General features: G+C 37.8%; 1 protein-coding gene across 1 annotated transcript in view; it reads left to right on the top strand.

The window, feature by feature from the left end:
• Window positions 1–19,726, top strand: part of LPAR1 (lysophosphatidic acid receptor 1) — a 317,053-nt gene that overhangs the window by 69,462 nt on the left and 227,865 nt on the right. The window contains exons 6-9 of the mRNA XM_030293259.2: window positions 2,948–3,085; window positions 5,531–5,579; window positions 6,827–6,891; window positions 8,149–8,242. The gene's annotated coding sequence lies outside the window, so the exon portion shown is untranslated. The remainder of the gene's footprint in view (window positions 1–2,947; window positions 3,086–5,530; window positions 5,580–6,826; window positions 6,892–8,148; window positions 8,243–19,726) is intronic.

The following is a 19,726-nucleotide window of genomic DNA, read 5'->3' as shown; positions in this document are numbered from 1 at the left end:
GCATTTTATCAAGAGGACAGGAATATTAGCTCTCATCATTTTTTTCCTTTCAATTTTTTTTTAACATTTATTTATTTTTGAGACAGAGAGAGACAGAGCATGAATGGGGGAGGGGCAGGGAGAGAGGGAGACACAGAATCGGAAGCAGGCTCCAGGCTCTAGGCTCTGAGCCATCAGCCCAGAGCCCGACGCGGGGCTCGAATTCACGGACCGTGAGATCATGACCTGAGCTGAAGTCTGACGCTTAACCGACTGAGCCACCCAGGCGCCCCTCCTTTCAGTTTTACTGATATGTAATTGACATATAGCACTGTATGACATATTTCCTCATTTTTAAAAATAGCTTTTTGGTAGTTCAAGCCAAGAACAAGGCAACACTGTCATTATTTCTTAGTGATATGCTCAGTGAAAAACAAACAACAACAACAACAACAACAAAGCCTAGACAGAAAAGAATAATGGAAATAAGGAAGTCAGTTAAAATAACTATACTATGATTTTGCTATATATGAGAAACAACCCACTGATGAGTATGATGGAAAATATATAATTATAATTTCTACAAAAGTAATTTTTAAATTAACTAAGGAAGAAACTTAAAATGATATACAGAGAGTGTTCAAATACAAATGAATAAATGGAGGCATAACGTGTTTCTGATAGATTGACCCAATATATTACCAATTCTTCTTGGGTTGAAAAACAAACATTTTTAACACTGTTTTTAGGGAGGCGTAATTAATATAGTAAAATGTAAAAATTTTGATTTTATAGTTCAATAAATTTTTACAAATGTATATACCCCTTATGACCACTACACAAGATATAGAACATTTTCATATCCCTAAAAAGTTTCCTTATGTTCCTTCCCAGCCAACATTCCAACCCAAAAGTAATTACATTGTGGTATCTGTTATCGTGGATTAGTTTTGCCTGGTATTGAAATCCATAAAAACGCAACTCTACAGGAGGGTCTTTGACATATATCATTTTTTGTTTCTTTTCCTCTGTGGGGGAAAAATAATCTTAAAATTTGAATAGATTTTTAAATGATAATTTAAAAAGGAATAAAAAAAGTAGAGAGTGAATTGCCTACAACATAGCTAACATGAAGTACTTCACAAACCTGCTTTGCTTCCGTTCAGTCTACTTCACTAGCTGATTTTTTCTGTGCTCATTTTGTGGTACTAATTTTAATAGTGTTCCTTTGTGTAAATTGATTTTCCCAGAACTCACCAGACCATAGGTCTGGATAGGGTGACTGTAGTAATAAATTCTCCTGGCACTTGTACAAGACTAACAAAGAATGTCCAGGCTTTTAAAGTCTTACCTGGTTATTTCTGTGGTGTCTTACTTTAGCTCATGTTGTTCTTCCCTATGCACTCTTTTGAATATCTAATGTTCACGAAACTTGCCGAGAATTTTAAGTCAGCATCATCACTGCTGCTGGTGTCCGCCATGACGACATTGATGACATTGCCAAATGACTACATTTCTTTTCCTTCCTTGGGGAAGTAGCTCCTTTACCTCTCTTCTGCTGTCTACTCCAAGGTACTAGGTATGCCCTTTTATTCCATCCCAGTTAGAGAGTGGTCTCCCAAGCAAAGTTCATTTGAACTTTTTCCAGACACAAATGAATGCAGACAAATGAATGCCTAAGCCATGTAGTCCACCTCTTATGTGTCATGTCCAAATATGAATGAATCTTCCTTAGGATCATCTATAATACCCAAGAACGCATTCCTAGGCTGAGTTATAAGGGATGGTGCTCCATTCCATTATCAATTTTCGCATTTTCCTTCACACAAGTGGAAACTCTACATCAGCAATGACTGTATTGCTAATACTTGTTTGACTTCAGTTAAACATTTGGCTTAATGGCCCTCATTTCCTTTCTCCAAATGACAAGTCACTATCTTTCCCTATATTCCAGTGACACTGAAGCACAACGGATGGACTCTAGTGAAACAAGTGGCAGGGAGGCCCAGGACAGACATAGTGAAAAATCTTGACTCTAAACCAATGAATCAACTAAAGAGGCAAAAACCTCCCTAAGAAAGAGGACTGACCTTCTGAGCTTTTGCCCCTCAGGGAATATCAGTTTCACCTTTCCTGCTAACGTGATGGCAACCAGGCTGGGAACTTGGGATAGATTATTTATTCAATGTGACAGCCTCTCCTCCTCTTTCTCTCCCTCCTACCCTTTACCCATGACCTTTCCAGACTCTTCAAGGTTTCGTAAAACAAATGTCATCAAAGAATCAGACTTAGGTGGTTAGGCATTGATCACCTGAGTTACCTTTGTTTCCCTTCGTCTCAGAAAACAAAACTAAACAAAACACCCCACTCAAACAAAAAACCACATTTAAACATTTCCCAGGCGCTCTTTACCTATAGAAATTAATGGCAGCAACAGCAGCCTTTTAAAAATGTTAAATTATTTCACTGATTCTCAGAAAAAACAAAAGTGCTGTAGTTCCAACTGCCTGTGTGGTAGAAAGAAAGATGAATTCTTGAAAAAGGCCGGTTGCGTACAGCTTTCTCTTGTTAAAAGAGAGATTACTCAATGGGAACTGAAAGATCACAAATCTGCTTTTGGAACCAAAAGATAGAGTTATAATACCTTCACAGAAATAAAACCTCCTCCCTCATTGAGCTACTCAAACATTGCACTGCTTGAATAATGTGCTAAGTTAAGTAGGGAGGCCTGTGATGCAGTAATTACCCCAAGGAGGCTGCAGGGAAAGGAAAGTACATTCCAGACACCTAATCATTTACAATTGAGTTTAATGAGGTAGTAATTTACAGCTTTGGGGGTGGAAGTATGGAAAGGTCCCTGCCAGTAACTGGGCAGACTCTTTTAAAATCCTGAAGTTTAATGAAGGCATTGGAGGGTGGAATCATGCGGCCAACCTTGTGTAATTCCATCTGCTCTGTGCTTGGACAGGAAGTAAATGACAGGGCATTTGGGACCTACATCTGGAAACAACATGTTTCAAAGGATTTTATAAATCCTGAAGTAAAAGAAGAAGAAGAAGAAAGAAGAAGAAGAAGAAGAAGAAGAAGAAGAAGAAGAAAAACAGAGGTGAAAGGGCATAATTATGTGGGGGATGGGGAGGCACAACAGAGAAGGGTCAGTGCAGGTTCTTTTTAGTTGGAAGAAATAACATTTTCTAATGTCATGGTCAGTCATTGATAATAATTGACAAAGCATGCTCACCAAGCCCTGTATGCAAACACAACGGACTGAGCTTTCCTTTTAGGATAGGATTTGGGTGAAGACTACAAAGCAGTCCAGGTCCACTGAACTTCCCCGAACACCCCTTGTCAGTCTTTCAGTAATGTTGCTGGCACCTTCTTTACTGTCATTACTGAATGGTTCATAATTTACTGGGTTAATTGAGTTGTTCATTGGTACTTTTTAAATGCAGCTAGCACATGAAGGGGGTTTATCTTAAAGAGGCAGAAAAGACTCAAGGCACAATTACGGAGCACGGGGGCAAAAAGTAGCTACTAGACTGGCTTTTCAGTAATCATACCAATGATGGACATATACACAAATCAGGATTTGATAGTGTTTTCTTCTCACTAGGGATGGCTGTTCTTCATATTTTATTTTACGTTACCCCGTTTCAACTCTCCCAAAGCAAGCCTCGTGCTCCCCAACATCCAAATCCTCCAAAACACTCTCCTGTTTGTAGCCAAGTTTTCTCATTCTTCTCTAGATGTTTCTGAAAGTAGGGAAGAAAGTGGATGGAATAATGAGAGTAGATGAAATGAAATAGAGAAGAGTCATTACATTTCTTGAATTTTAAGAGCATGGATCCAGGTTCAAACTCCTCTTTCCAGCAGTCTATCACAAAATATTTAAGAAGGTATTATGTGCCTGTGCACCAGGCAGGCGAGTGGTGTTAAAGGGAAACCAGACTTACAGCAATTGATGCTACTTATCATGATCACAATCACATTCATAATTGAAATCCGTGCTTGAGCATTTACCCCATGGTAGGTGGTTTCTGTGTATTGTTTTTTGATACTTTCTGAAAGTATGAAACAGGCCATACTTTTATCCCATTTTGCAGATGAGAAACCAGAGGCTCAGAGAAGTAAATAGCTCGAGGATAGGAAGGATAATAAGTAGAATGGAGAATTCAAACTCAAGTCTCTGATTTGAGATCCTGCAGTCTTAATTCCTTTGTTATATTGCCTTCAATGTTATATGTTTGGATATCAGATTGTAGGGACTTTAAAAAGATTTGGCCACAAGGCAGAGTGAGGGTCCCGATGGCATTTAGGAAACCATTCCATTCCCCCAAAAGCAAAAATTCAATCTTTAAAGTATCTCATATGATATTTGAACTACCGAATACAGGAAAAGAAGGGTTTTTTTCTCATGTAATATATATTTTTTTACCATAGCTTTTCGAATCTGGCTCAGAAAAAGGGGGAAATTAGTGGGAAATTAGTTTTCCAAAGCTTTATTTTTCTATTTTCCAGAGAATGAATTGTTTTCCATGTCTTATTTTGAACACAGTCTTTTTCTGATTAAAAATCATAAATAAGTTTTTTAGTTTCTCAAGATCTATAATCTACCTTTTGAAAGTCTGGGTAAAATCTGCACACTGGAATAATAATTATTCTTTGGAAAGCTATATGTGCCTATTCACAATAGGAAACATGTGACAAGGTGTTTAGTTATGGTTTCAATCCGCATGAACTGGGGAGGGCTTTCACGTTAAATAAATCTTCACATATGTGACAAAAACAAGCTTCTATACACCACCGGTAATGCCAGCAGTGAAATCTGAGACCAGAAGTGCTAATGAGGGTGGAAAAAATTTGAAAATTTTAATATTAAGCTCTTATTTCTCTTTTCAAGCCTGCAGAGTTAAAAGCCTGATTTTTGGAGTTTTCTTTGGTACTGCTAATTTATTTCCAGTTTTAAGGACATTATACTGCTAATCTTAGAAAAACAAATCTCTTACTTGGAAAAAGTATACTTAGTTAGCCACAAATGAGACTATCATCACTCTATAGAAGGTCATAGAGCTATTAAATCAGCAACTTCCCATTCCCTGGACCAGTGGGTACCAACTTGTCTTGGATTGTTGATATCAGATATTACTCTCATGATGCAAGTTGTGCCGTATTTATCACCTCTCATATACCTTTGGCATGACTCAAACACAAATTGAAAATAAAAATTAAATCCGTGTATCTACTAAAATTCACTTTGATTCTCTTTTTTATCCTTTGGAGAAGGATACCAATGTCCCATTTGTTTAGCATAAATGGGGGTTGGGCTCTTCTATTAAATAGATTTTCTTGTTTGTTTCTCCAGAAATTTTACCTCTTCAATTGCAGGCTTTAAAAACTTGCAGCCAGATTCTGTGGATATCTCTAAAATGTATGAGTTCCTTATCTACTTTTTCAAAACATGTACTGAATGCAACTCAGTCGTATCCTCCCAACCTCCGATCATTGTTCTAAACACATGTCTTATGCTGCCCTGTATTCGGACATCTTGCAGGAGAATCACTGCTGAGGCGTGAAGGGCTCTGGAGGTGTGAAGGGCTGTGGTAAGGCTGAATGAAAGCAGACTAGGTCATTTATGTTCTTGTAAAGGCTTCTGGAAATTGTGTGTGTGTCTATGTGGGAGTGTGCTCTCTCTAGTACCTCACCGTTGGTCGCTTTTAAGCTTCTGTGGTTGGAATACCTAACCCTAAACTTGTGGCTCTGAGAGAACCCACTAAGCTTCTTGTGTGTAAGCTTGGGTTTTGTGACATCTGCTTGGGTCATTTAGAGGCTGTGGTTGTTCCATTTCTCATTCTGGATTGTGTAGTAGATATATGAGATTGCCAGATTACTCACCTCTGAGTAAGTAGGCAATTTCTCTAATGTTATGCTTATTTTGCCAACTATTAAATGATTTCACAAGTCTCCATGGCAAATCTCCCTTCTATTATAGACCCTACTTCACTAATGATACTGCCATCTATTTCAATCACCTCATCAGAGGCACAGGTTGTGTGGCATGAGGCTTTGGGGTACGTGATTTGAAAGTCAGGTACAGCTGACTTTAAATATCTGCTCCCTAACTGGATAATTGCATCATCTTAGGCATGGTCATTTATTTATCCCACTGATCCATTTAACAAAAATTTATTGAATATTTGCTATGTGCCAGGCGATGTTCTGGGCCCTTAGGGTAGAGTTCCTGGAAGCTATAGATCAGTTGGGGACAACAGGCAACAAACAAGTGAGTGATTATATGGTATGTCAAATGGTGGTGGGGCACAAGGGAGGTGGAGGACAGGGTGTGAGAGAGGGAGACAGGTCAGGGGATATTTACGAAAGCTGTTTCAGTGGAGTGCTTGGGAAGAAAGCCTAACAGGAATGCATTCGAGAGAGAATGGGAAGAGTGGGATTTGAGACACTCTGTATAGTCAACATTTCATAGAATTTTTGCAGTGGGGTAAGGCAGAGATGTATTGTGGTAGCTGAGAGGGAATGTGGGGTCAAGTGAGGGTTTCATTTTAAGATCTAGCATTTTTGTGTGCTGTTGTGAACGACTCAGCAGACAGAGGGAAACTGAAGAAGTAGGGGAGAGAGGAAACAATTGCTGAAGTCGTGTTCTTGAGTTGGTGAGAGGGATGAAATCTCCCACACAAGTGGAGGGCTTGGTCTCAGCTCGGAGGCCATGAGTTTATCCACAGCCACAGGAGGGATGATGGAGGATCAGGGCACACATGCCCGTATGTCAGCAGACATGGTGGGGAGTACATCAAAATCTTTTCCTGTTGCTTCTGTTTTCTCAGTGAACAAGCAAGCAGTCTCAGCATCCGAGAGAGAAGGGGAGGAAGCGTTGGACATGTGAGGACACAGAAAAAGGTACAAACTAACCGTGTAGAGTAGGCAAGTGAATGAGCTACTTACTTAAATACAGTTGAAATCACCTGGAGGCTCTAAGGGACCATTTGAGATTAGTGATCATCAGCGTAAAGCTACATGAGTTAGTGGAAGCACTGGCTATTTCTGCCTCCATCGTCTCCTCTACTATGTATGAATTTCTATTCCCAGCCCCGAGTACACTACCTTCTTATTATAGATTTTTTTTTTTTTTGGTAAGTACGTACTGAATGGAGGAAGGAAAGAAAAATAAAAATTCTGCCTCTTATTTCCGTATTCAGTCCTTATAGATACGCTATTTCTGGCATTCAAAGATTAAAAAGCAAATCACTCTATACTTTGTATCTCTAGAGGTAGATTAACAGTGATTTTTCTTTGGATTTACTTTGGAGATTCCATTTATTTTACTGAATATTTCTTATTTTTCTTCTGGTATGTCCGAATGATGAAGAACATTTCTTGGCACCCCTTTAACAAGACAGAGTCAGAAAAGATTTATTTTCTAACAACTGTTTCCCTTCCAGATAATGGCAAATTACATAAAACATTTCTAGGTCAACCAAGGCAACTGAGAAATTTTGACTTTGACCACGGCTGAGGCAATTTGCTGTGGAGATGGCTGGAGGCACACACAGCCTCCTGAAACCAGTTGGGGGGCTCTAATTGATTTCAGATGTGCTCCAAATAACACCGAAGATAAATGTCCCAGAGGTAGATTATTGGAGAGCTCTTTAGCTGTTTCTAATAAAACTTTCTTAAAAATTCCAAGTTTTTTTTTCTACAGATGCATATAATAATTCTAACATGAACTAGAGGGCCTGAATGCAAATTACACATGTTTGTTAATAATTTTCCATTTCCCCCTAATAATGAAAGGAATTCATGGTTTTGGTATGAAAGCTGAAAATTATGGATAACTTTAAAGAAGAAAATAGAAAGAATCACCAGATATTTACATACATATATTTATCTAGTTGTGATCATATAAAATGAAGTTTTGTGTATATTAATTTTTATGTGATATATTATGAGCCTTTGCTCTCATCATTACAAATTTTTTGAAGTATGAATTCAGTAGTCTTATAATATTGTATAGTGGTGTCTTTTCTTCTCAGTTTTCCATGTAGTCTTGGGGATTCATAGAGGTGTCTTAAGGGCCACCACAGGGCTTGGGAGAAGCAAGAATTGGGAGAAGCAAACCCAATGGATTCCATGGCTTCCCTTGAACTTTTCAAACAGGTTCACAATGAACTACTTTAGATACTGGGCTTCTGCACAAAATTCTCCTTAAAGAAGAGTTCCCAAGCATATCAAAATTTGAAATCAATTACTGGTGAGCCATAATTTATTTAATCATTTGGTATTTCATATTCAGTTTTTCTATAGTTCAAGTCATATCATGAACAATTTTGTACATACATATATATACATTCACACATAATTCCATAATATAGATATATTAAGTATAATAATGTATAAAATATATGAATAAATATATATATTAAAAATGTATAAAGTATGGGGGCACCTCAGTGGCTCAGTTGGTTGAGTGTCCAATTCTTGATTTTGGCTCAGGTCATGATCCTAGGATTGTGGCATCAGGCTCTGCACCGAGCACGGGGTCTCCTTAAGATTTTCTCTTTCTCTCCCTCTGCCTCTCTCCCCCACTCGCACACTGTCTCTCTCTCTCTCTCTCTCTTTCTCTGTCTCTGTCTCTCTCTCTCTCTGTAAAAAAAAAAAAAAAGTATAAAGTATATAAATATATAATTATTTTCTGGGGTATGTAAATAGATAATGGGTATATAAATAGGTATATAAATGGACCTGGAGAGTGGGTCAGACATAGTATGTTATATTGTGCTCTGTAAATACAGCCCAGAGTACGGTTGTGTATCTTCAGCTCCTAATGGCAATGTGGGAAAAGACTTGTCTCATAGCACACAAATTGCATTTTCCTGGTGTTATTTTCCATTTGTTGGTGAAAAAGTAACGCATCACTGTTATTTTAATAAGCAATTATTTTATTATGGTAAGACTAGCCTTTATTCACATGATTATAAGTGATATTTTCTTACACAAATTTTCTTTGCTACTATTTTTATTGGGAGCAGTAGTGTTTTTCCAATGGCTTTTAAGACTTAGAAGTATGCTTTGCATATTAAGGGTATCAACTTTTTGCCTTATTTGTGGCTGTTTTTCCAGTACATCACTTAAGTGTTATAATAGTTTTTATATCATTTAACATGCTTTATGGAGTCTAATTTATCAGTTATTTGCTTTATGAATCTTTCATGGCCTTTACACTTGGAAAATCTCTTTCCATTTACTTAGACATTCATCTATAATTTCTGATATTCCAAAAGCTTCATTAAAACATCAATATTGGGGTGGCTGGGTGGCTTATTCAGTTGAGCATCCAGCTTCAGCCCAGGTCATGGGCTCGTGGTTCATGGATTTGAGCCCTGTGTCAGGCTCTGTGCTGACAGCTCTGGAGCCTGAAGCCTGCTTCAGATTCTGTGTGTCCTTCTTTTTCAGCCCCTCCCCTGCTCATTCTCTCTCTCTCTCTCTCTCAAAAATAAATAAACATTAAAAAATATTAAAAAAATTAATATTAATTCACAGGATTTCCTTGGGATCAAGATATGCTTTGTTTTAAATTTATAATAGCTAACTTTAATGTTATTTTTTTGAATAACCCATACCAGCTTTATTGGATTATTAATGTAGGAGAATGCACTGATTTTATATATTGACCTTTTATACAACAATTTAGCTAAATTGTGTTGTTTGCTCTGGTAGTTTATGTGAAGAGTTTCTTGGAGTTTCTGAATGTTAAAAAATATCATCAGGAAATAATTGTTTTGTTTCTTCCTCTCCAACCTGTATGCCACTTATCTTTTCTTCTTTCCTTACCCCTCTGGCTAGGGCATCTGGTACAATGTTGAATGGAAGTATTGATTGTGAGTACCCTTATCATGTTCCTGTCTTTGAAGCAATGCTAACTTCTCACCATTCAGGGTTATTGTTATAGGTTTTCAGTAGATTCTGTTTATCAGGTTAAGGAAGCTCACTTTTACTTTTATTTGCTAGGAGTTCTTTAAAGTCACGAATTATTTTTGAATAATAAAAAATAATTTCCCTCATCCATTGAAATGTTCATTTCTTTCCTATTCTATTTTGTGAAAGTGTTTAAACTAATTAGGTTTTCAGACGTGAACCCATCTGCAATTGAACACCATGTATTATTTATTTTATACACTGCTGGATTCAATTTGATAATATTTTATCTAGGTACTTTTTGATTTATATTTTTAAATAAGACTGGCCAATTCTCCTTTCTTGCAGTAGTACCTCCTTATACCTTGGAATCAAGGTTATATAAGCAATACAAAGTGAATTGGGGAGCATTCCTTATTTTTCCATCTTTTGGAAGAGAATATTTGATAGAGTTAGTCTGCAAAACCAAATGGGCCCAAGTAAACACTCGGTGTATGAGTGTGTGTGAGTGTGTGTGTGCATACATATTTCATAATAATAACAAATTTATTCTGGCAGGTTGTCTGCAGAAGTAGACATGAGCAATGGGACAATGTATACACATGAAAGTCCTCCAGTCAAGAATTAGTCTATTCACCGTTTTTTGAACTTGGGCTGGTGTGCCTTGCTTTGGCCAATAGAAGCAGCTTTGGTTGTGCTGTGCTACGTGTAGGCCTTTGAAGACCAGACAGCTTGGGTTCCGGTTCTCTTGACATTATCAGCCGCTGTGTAAAGAAACTCACACTAGATTACCAACAGAATCCAGGGGGAGAGATATTGATGGTGGGGGAGGGAGAGAGATGAGTGTGTGGGAGAGAGAGAGAGAAGAGAGGAAGGGAGGTGGGTGGGGGACAGGGAGGAAGGCCTAGCCAGTCTCAGTCCAATCCTGCCACCCCAGATGAAGCACCAGACACATGGTCAAAGCCATCTTGGAACATCCAGCCCCAGCTGAGGTGCTGTAGTCCACACAATATGAGGTGGAAATAAACTGTCTATTCAGAGACATACCAAAATTTCAGAATCATGAGAAGCAATGAATGCTTTTTTTTTTTTAATTTCTTTTTTAACGTTTATTTATTTTTGAGACAGAGAGAGACAGAGCATGAACGGGGCAGGGGCAGAGAGAGAGGGAGACACAGAATGGGAAGCAGGCTCCAGGCTCTGAGCCATCAGCCCAGAGCCCGATGCAGGGCTCGAACTCATGGACCGCGAGATCATGACCTGAGCTGAAGTCGGACGCTTAACCGACTGAGCCACCCAGGCGCCCCAATGAATGCTTTTATTACTAAATTCAAATGTTATCCTTGCGTCCGTTTCTGTCTCTTATCATTTATGGGATTGATATCATCGGGCCTTTTTTCCTGCCTGTCTCTCACATTGCTGTTAATATTATTTCATTACATATTTTACTCTGGTAGTGCAATTCCCTTGTTTTATTCTGGATTAAAAAATTTGTAGCTATTCCTGGCTCTTTTTTTCATTCAGGTGAACTTCAGAATATTTTTGTCAATTTTCTAAACCCTTGGGAATTTCATTAGAATTACATTAAAGTTATTAGTTATTTTGGGAAGGATATTTGCATTATTATCTTTACAACCCAAATCATGATTTGTCTTTTCATATTTTCAAATACTTTTGCATTCCTTAGTAATTATTGTAGTATTTACATTTATTACTTAATTCTTAACTCACTCATTCATTACTAATTCAGAGGGTACATTTCTTTCTTATTTTTTTAAGATTTTTTAAATTGCAGTGTGGTTAACTCACAGTGTTATATTAGCTCCAAGTGTACAATATAGTGATTCAGCAATTCTCTACATGACTCAGAGTTCCTCATGATAGGTGTACTCTTAATCTCCATCACCTATTTCACCCATCACCCCATCCACCTCTCTTTTAGTAACCATCAGTTTTCTATAGTTAAGGGTCTGGATTTTTTTTGTTTTGTTTGTTTTCTATTTTTGGTTTTGTTTTGTCTCTTTCTCTTATTTCCCCCTTTGCTGCTGTTTTTTTTTTTTTAATTTCTTAAATTCCACATATGAGTGAAATATGATATTTTTCTTTCTTTGGCTTATTTCACCTAGCATTTTGCTCTCTAGATCCATCCGTATTGCTGCAAATGGCAGGATTTCATTCTTTTTTAATGGCTGAATAATATTCTATTCTATTATATAGCTATATATTATATATATTCCATTATCTATATAACTATCTATTTACTATCTGTCATCTATCTACCACATCTTCTTATCCATTCATCTATTGGTAGATACTTGGGTTGCTTCCATAATTCAGCTATTATAAATAATGCTGCAATAGATACAGGGGTGCATAAACCCCTCAACTTATTGTTTTCATGTTCTTTGGGTAGATAACCAGTAGTGCAATTACTGGATCATATGGTAATTCTATTTATAATTTTTTGAGGAACCTAAATACTATCTTCCACAGTGGTTGCACCATTTTGCATTCCCATCAACAGTGTGCAAGTGTTCCTTTGTCTCCACATCCTTGCCAGTACTTGTGTCTTGTGTTTTTGATTTTAGTCATTCTGACACGTGTGAGGTTATGTTTTGTTGTAGTTTTGACTTGCATTTCCCTGATAATGAGCATCTTTTCATGTGTCTGTTTGCCATCTGTATGTTTTAACTGGATTATTTGCTTTTTTGGTGTTGAATTATTTAAGTTCTTTATGTATCCTGGACACTAATCCTTTATTGGATATGTCTTTTAAAAATATCTTCTCCTGCTCAGTAGGTTGTGTTTTAGTTTTCTTGGTTATTTCCTCTGTGGTACAAAAGTTTTATATTTTGAAATAGTCCCATCAGTTTATTTTTGCTTTTGTTTCCCTTGCCTCAGGGGACATATCTAGAAAGATTTTGTTATGGCCAATGTCAGAGAGATTACTGCCTGTGCTCTCTTCTAGGATTTTTATGGTTTCAGGTCTCACATTTAACCAGGTCCTTAATCCATTTTGAGCTTATTTTTGTGTATGGTATAAAAAAATGGTTTCATTCTTTTGCATATTGCTGCCCAGTTTCCCCAACACCATTTGCTGAAGAGGCTGTCTTTTTCCCATGGTATATCCTTGCCTCTTTTCTCGAAGATTAATTGACCATATAATTGTGGGTTTATTTCTGGACTCTCTATTCCATTCTATTGATCTATGTATTTATTTTTGTGCCAGTTCCATACTGTTTTGATTGCTACAGCTTTGTAACATAACTTGAAATCTAGACTTGTGATACCTCCAAATTTGTTTTTCTTTTTCAAGATTGCTTCAGCTCTTTGGGGTCTTTTGTGGTTCCATACAAATTTCAGAATTGTTTGTTCTAGTTCTGGAAAAAAATGCTGATGGTATTTTGATAGGGATTGCATTAAATCTGTAGATTGCTTTGGGTAGTATGGGCATTTTAACAATATTTTTTCTTTCAATACATGAGCATGGAATGTCTTTATTTGTGTCATCTTACATTTGTTTCAGCCGTGATTCATAGTTTTCAGAGTACAGGTCTTTCACTTCCTTGGTTAAGTTTATTCTTTTTTTTTTTTTTTAATTTTTTTTTTCAACATTTATTTATTTTTGGGACAGAGAGAGGCAGAGCATGAACGGGGGAGGGGCAGAGAGAGAGGGAGACACAGAATCGGAAACAGGCTCCAGGCTCTGAGCCATCAGCCCAGAGCCCGACGCGGGGCTCGAACTCACAGACGGCGAGATCGTGACCTGGCTGAAGTCGGACGCTTAACCGACTGCGCCACCCAGGCGCCCCAAGGTTAAGTTTATTCTTAGGTATTTTATTATTTTTGGTGCAACTGTAAAGGATTGTTTTCTTAATTTCTCCTTCTGTTGCTTCATGAATAGTGTATGGAAATGCAGCGAATTTCTATACATTGTTTTCTATACATTCCTGCAACCTCACTGAATTCCTGTATCAGTTCTAGTAGTTTTTTGATGGAGTCTTTGAGGTTTTCTATATATAGTATCATGTCATCTGCAAATAGTGTAAGTTTTACTTCTTCCTTACTAGTTTGGATGCCTTTCATTACTTACTCTTGTCTGAGTGCTGTGGCTGGGACTTCCACTTCTGTGTTGAATAAAAGTGGTGAGAGTGGCCATCCTTGTCTTGTTCCTGACCTTAGGGGAAAAGCTCTTAATTTTTCCCTGTTGAGTATGGTGTTCGCTGTGAGTTTTTCATGTATGGCTTTTATTTAAAAAAAATTTTTTTTAATGTTTATTCATTTTTGAGAGAGGGAGAGAGAGAGAGAGAGAGTGAGAGAGAGCGAGCTTGAGCGGAAGAGAGAGGGAGACACAGAATCTGAAGCAGGCCCCAGGCTCTGAGCTGTCAGCACGGAGCCCAATGCAGGGCTCAAACCCATGAATCATGAGATCATGACCTCAGCTGAAGTCAGATGCTTAACCGACTGAGCAACCCAGGCACCCCTCATGTATGGTCTTTATTATGTTGAGGTATATTTCCTCCAAACCTACTTTGTTGAGTGTTTTTGTCATGAATGGAATTAATACTTCATCAAATGTTTTTTTCTGCATTTATTGAAATGTGCATTTTTTCTGCATTTATTGAAAAACCATATGACTGTATGGTTTTTATCCTTTCTCTTAATTGATGTGACGTATCACATTGGTTGATTAATGAATGTTGAACCACTATTGCATCCCTTGAATAAATTCCACTTGATTGTGGTGAATGATTTTTTAAAATGTATTGTTGGATTCAATTTGCTAACATCTTGTTGGGGATTTTTGCATCTACATTCATTAAAGATATTGACCTGTGGTTCTCTTTTTTTGTGGCATGATTATCTGGTTTTGGAATCAGGATAATGCTGACCTCATAGAATGAATTTGGAAGTTTTCCTTCCTCTTCTGTTTTATGGAAAAGTTTGAGAACTATTTTTTTTAATTGAATTTTTATTTATTTTAAGAGAGAAAGAGAGCACAAATGAGGGAGGGGCAGAGAGAGAGGGAGAGAGAAAATCCTAAGCAGGCTCCATGCTGTCAGTGCAGGCCTGATACAGGGCTGGATCTCACAAACTGTAAGAATGATTCATAACCTGAGCCAAAATCAAGAGTCAAACACTTAACTGACCGAACCACCCAGGAGCCCCAAGTACTGTTTTTTAAATGTTTGGTAGAATTCCCTTGTGAAGCCATCTTGTTCTGGACTTCTGTTTGGAGTTTTTTGATTACTAATTCAGTTTCCTTTCTGGTAATCAGTCTGTTCAAATTTTCTATTTCTTCCTGCTTCAGTTTTGGTAGGTTATATGTTTACAGGAATTTATCCATTTCTTCTAGGTTGTCCAGTTTGTTGGAATATACTTTTTCATAATATTCTTTTAAGATCCATTATATTTTTGAGATGTTGGTTGTTATTTCTCCTCTTTAATTTCTAATTTTGTTTGAGTCCTCTCTCTCTCTCTCTCTCTTCTTGATGGACCTGACTAGAAGTTTACTAATTTTGTTGATCTTTTCAAAGAACCAGCTTCTGGTTTCATTGACTTTTTTAAGTTTTTATATCATTTATTTCTGCTCTAATCTTTATTATTTCCTTTCTTCTGTTGGTTTTACATTTTATTTGTTCTCCTTTTTCTAACTCCTTTAGGTGTAAGTTTAGGTTATTATTTGGGGTTTTTCTTGCTTCTTGAAGTGGGCCTGTATTGAGATAAACTTTTAGAACTGCTTTTGCTGTGTCCCAAAGATTTTGGACCATTGTATTTTCATTTTCAGTTGTCCCCCGTGCATTTATTTCTTCTTTGATATCTTAATTGACACATTTATTGTTTGTAGCATGTTATTTAATCTCCATGTATTTTGTGGTCTTTCCAAAATTTTTCTTGTGGTTGATTTATAGTTTCATTGTGTTATAGTCAGAAAAGATGAATGGCATGACTTCAATCTTTTTGAATTTGTTGAGACTTGTTTTGTGGGCTAACATGTGATCTATTCTGGAGAATGTTCCATGTGCACTTGAAAATAATGTGTATTCTGTTCTTTTAGGATGGAATGTTCTGAATATATCTGTTAAATCCATCTGGTCCAGTGTGTCATTCACACACTGCATGTTTTACTTATAGATTTTCTGTTTGGATGATCTGTCCATTGATATCAGTGAGGTGTTAAAGTCCCCTACTATTATTGTATTACCATTGATTAGTTCCTTTGTTTGTTATTAACTGCTTTAGTATTGGGGTATTTCCATGTTGAACGCATAAATATTTACAATTATTATGTCTTCTGTTGGAATGCCCTCTTAATGATTATGTAATGTCATTCTTTGTCTCTTGTTACAATCTTTGTTTTAAAGTCTACTTTATCTAAGTATTGCTATCCTGGCTTTCTTTTCACATCCATTTGTATGGTAAATATTTCTCTACCCCCTCACTTTCAATCTGCATGTATCTTTAGGTCTGAAATGAATCTGTTATAGGCAGCATATAGGTGGGTCTTTTTTTTTTATCCATTCTGTCCCCCTATGTCTTTTGATTGGATTGGAGTACTTAGTCCATTTATATTCAAAGTAATTATTCATAGGTATGTATTTATTGCCATTTTGTTATTTGTTTTGTGATTGTTTTTGTAGATCTTCTCTGTTCCTTTCTTGCTCCCTTCTCTCACTATAAGTTGGCTTTCCTTTCTCTTTATTTTCTTGAATATATATTACTGGTTTTTGGTTTGTGGTTACCATTTGTTTTGTATATAACATCTTAGGCATATAGCAGTCTATATTAAGTTGATGGTCACTTAAGTTTGAGCCCATTCTTTACTCCTCCCCTCCCCACATTTTAGTTATGTGGTGTCATACTTTACATCTTTTTATTTTGTGAGTCCCTTGACTGATTTTTATAGATAAACTTATTTTTACTGGTTTTGCACTTCCTACTTTGCTTACTTTTACTTATGGTCTTTCCTTTCCATGCAAAGAGTCCCCATCAACATTTCTTATAGGGCTGGTTTAGTGGTGATGAATTCCTTTTACTTTCATTTTTTTGGGAAACTTGTTATCTCTTTTATTCTGAATGATAGATAGTGTTGCTGATAGAGTATTCTTGGCTGCAGTTTTCTTCCTTTCAGCAATTTGAATATATCATGCCATTCCCTTCTGGACTGCAAAGTTTCTGGTGAAAAATCCACTGATAGCCTTATGGGGTTTCCCATGTATGTAATTATTTTCTTTTCTCTTGCTGCTTTTAAAATTCTCTCTTTACCACTATTTTTTAGACTTTTTAATTATTATGTGTCTTTTTGTGGACCTCGTTGAGTTAATTTTGTTGGGGTATCTCGGTGCCTCCTGGATCTGAATTTTTGTTTCCTTTGCCAGATGAGGAAAATTTTCAGTTATTATTTCTTCAAATAAATTTTCTGCCCCCTTTTCTCTCTCTTCTTCTGAGATCACTTTAATGCAAATGTTATTAATAGATGGAGTCACTGAGTTCCCTAAGTCTATTCTCATTTTGCATAATTCTTTTTTTCTCTTACCTGTTCAGTTTGATTAGTTTCCATTACTGTATCTTCCAGGCTGCTGATTTGTTCTTCTGCTTCCTCTGACCTGTTGTTTATTCCATCTTGTGTATTTTTAATTTCAATTGTGTTCTTCATCTCTGAATGATTCTTTTTAAAATCTCTTTGTGAAGGGCCTCACTAATGTTCTCCACTCTTAACTCCATTGAGTATCTTTATGATCATTACTCTAAATTCTCTATTAGGCATATTACTTATCTCTGTTTTGCTTAGGTCTCTTGCTATAATTTTGTCCTGTTCTTTCATTTGGGACATATTCCTCTGTCTCATCATTTTGTCCAGCTCTCTGTGTTTGTTTCTGTGTTAGGAAAGTCAGCTAAGTGTCTTGCTCTTGAAAGTAGTAGGTGGGGCACACACTATTACTAGGTGGTGGTGGTCTTCTGCCAGAGGCTAAGCTATAGCCAGTGGAGGCCAATATGCAAAACATGTGTGGGTGTGATGTGCAGTGCCTGCAAGTTTTACAAGCTGGTTCTCTGCCACAGGGGATGTGCAGCTGCCACTGAGACCAGGGCTGGCTGGGCCCATCTGCAAAGCATGTGGGGGCAGGTGTACAGTTTTAACAAAGTGTGCATGTCCTCCATGGGAGGTGACTGGTGGCTGCTTCTGGGACTGAAGCCCTGCAAAGCAGGCAGTTGGGAGACTTGGTGTTGGCAAGGTTTGTTCAGGTCTTCTGGGGCAGGTGACCCACAAAGCCAGGACTGAGGTTAGCTGGCTGCACGGGGTGGGGTGCTGTGTAAGCAAGTTATGTAGTAAATGCTGGTGCCATGCTGGTTCCCTGAGGTGGCTGTGTGTTTGTGCTGGAAGGGGAGTGAGTAGGGGTGGTAATGGCACCTGCCATATCCTTTGTTTCTGGAGGTGTCTCCCAGTGATCTCTGTCCTTCTGGGATGGTAAAGAATTCTCCCTTCCCTATGTCCCAGGCATTTCTCAAACTGATACTTGTATGCTGAATTTCTGTGGGCTGTTGTGCTGTCTCCTTAAGAGTGGGGACTTGGCTTCCTATCATCCTCTCTTTCCCAAAGCTGAGCTGACCAATTGTTAAAGTTCCCAGCTTTAAGTCACTGGTTGTAAGAACTCATGAAATTCGGCCCCTCTAGTTTTTACCAAATATTGTGGGGATTCATCTTCCCTGTGCAGGCTACCCAGTGTGATAGTCGTTTTCTCTCCATACTGGCAGCTCCCTCCCTCCTACAGACAGGCCCACATGTCCATTTAGCTCCCTATCAAGTCTCTGTCCTTCCTACCCATCTGATGTGACCTCTTCTCTACATTTAATTGTGGAGCTTATTCTTCTAGTCTTTGGGCCATTTTCTGGGTTATTTGCATGAATATGAGTGTTACCTAGTTGTATCCATAGGAGGAAGTGAGTTCAGGGTTCTCCTATTCTGCCATTTTCCCTGGAACCAAAGGACACATGTCTCATTGAGCTCAAATTTACAGCCCATTACTAGCGAGTGTATAGGACTTTATAGAATGTGCTTTGGATACTAATCCTGTCACCTGGTATTATTTTATTCTCTACTTCACCCTCTTTTTTATTTCATTTTTTATTTTATTGTGGTTCTGATATATTAGGGCTATCTGGAATCATACTGCAATACATTAATGACTGAACTTTTATACCCACACCTTGCTAGGTCATTGGATCCAGGCTGCCCCATGATGGGTATGACCATGGAGAAAGCAGTTCTAGGTAGAGGAGGCTGACCCTGAAGTTTCTGTCAGCTGGAGGCTTGCTACTGACCACATTCCTCTTAGCTGAGTGGTGAGTCCATTCTTGAAGGGGGACCTGGACAGTGTATTGCTGTGTTCAGCACAGTTCTGAGAAACTTGGGAAGGTCATGTCTTTGGCCATGCCAAATGGAGGTGGGCAAAGTGGTTCTCTAAAGTATCTGCTGTTTCTTGCTGTTTTAAATTCTCTGTTTCTCTCAACCACAGCTTTTCCTCTTTTCCCTGATGGGTGTTTATTTAACTTGCTTTAAAGTCACTGGAGAAGCTTGACTTACAGCTTTGATGTAAAGAGTGACTGCAAGACCCTCAGCATGTAGCTGTTCACACATAAGCCACAGCAAGGCACAGCCCTGACAGAGCAAGAGGCCCCATTTCTGGCCCTGGAAGGAGATTCCAATTAAATAGTATTCATGGCCTTACATTTAATTGAAACCTTTTGGCATGCCATTTTCATTGTTTCATCTTTCTATGTTTCATCTTTCTTCAAGCATCTTTTGTGCTTGAAGATTTGC

The sequence above is a fragment of the Lynx canadensis genome, chromosome D4 (genome assembly GCF_007474595.2).
Source record: "Lynx canadensis isolate LIC74 chromosome D4, mLynCan4.pri.v2, whole genome shotgun sequence".
NCBI classification, from domain to species: domain Eukaryota; kingdom Metazoa; phylum Chordata; class Mammalia; order Carnivora; family Felidae; genus Lynx; species Lynx canadensis.
Note: the sequence above shows the minus strand (reverse complement) of the source record. Positions and strands in the feature narration are given on the sequence as shown.